The sequence below is a fragment of the Anoplopoma fimbria genome, unplaced genomic scaffold (assembly GCF_027596085.1).
Source record: "Anoplopoma fimbria isolate UVic2021 breed Golden Eagle Sablefish unplaced genomic scaffold, Afim_UVic_2022 Un_contig_3775_pilon_pilon, whole genome shotgun sequence".
Classification (NCBI taxonomy): Eukaryota; Metazoa; Chordata; class Actinopteri; order Perciformes; family Anoplopomatidae; genus Anoplopoma; species Anoplopoma fimbria.
This window is the reverse complement of record NW_026547906.1, coordinates 1-605: the sequence shown is the minus strand read 5'-3', so window position 1 is coordinate 605 and position 605 is coordinate 1. Positions and strand designations below refer to the sequence as shown.

Sequence of the window (605 nt, the reverse complement as noted above, 5' to 3'; positions counted from 1 at the left end):
GTACCTCATGATATTTATGGAAATTTCCACTAAACTTAGGTTTTATTCTGTCAGGATGGCCGAGCGGTCTAAGGCGCTGCGTTCAGGTCGCAGTCTCCACTGGAGGCGTGGGTTCGAATCCCACTTCTGACAGCAGCTGTTTTTGGCTGGTACCGTTGCCTGTAACATGATATTGGGAAAATAAAGTCAGCAATGCCTTGTATGTTAGGGAGCAGGCATTTGATAAAATACTGAACTACTATTGCAACAGCAGCATTTGTTAGCCCCTACATTATCAACCAGTGTAATCTTACCATGTGCCTGTATACAATTGGCATACACGTTTGTCGCTACAGTAATTGTTTGTAGGAAGTCTTTCAAAAGAATTTCTTTACTTGCCTTATCCCAAATCCTCTGTAATCCTCCCAAATCCTCTGCTGACGTTAGTAAAATTCTTGAGTTACCCTTTAGCGGTTGCTTTGTCATTGTTAGCTTCTTTGTCACTGGTATTGGTAGTGGTTCCATGGTGTAATGGTTAGCACTCTGGACTCTGAATCCAGTGATCTGAGTTCAAATCTCAGTGGAACCTGATTTTAAGCAAGAGCAAAGGTCAAACAATGCAAACT

The 605-nt window shown here is 42.1% G+C and overlaps 2 non-coding genes across 2 annotated transcripts; both read left to right on the top strand.

Moving 5' to 3' along the window:
- Nucleotides 1–49: 49 nt before the first annotated feature.
- On the top strand, nt 50–132 carry trnal-cag (transfer RNA leucine (anticodon CAG)). The gene has a single exon. It is a non-coding gene; the product is annotated as a tRNA-Leu (tRNA).
- A 364-nt stretch (nt 133–496) lies between these two features.
- Nucleotides 497–568, top strand: trnaq-cug (transfer RNA glutamine (anticodon CUG)). The gene has a single exon. It is a non-coding gene; the product is annotated as a tRNA-Gln (tRNA).
- Nucleotides 569–605: the final 37 nt, after the last annotated feature.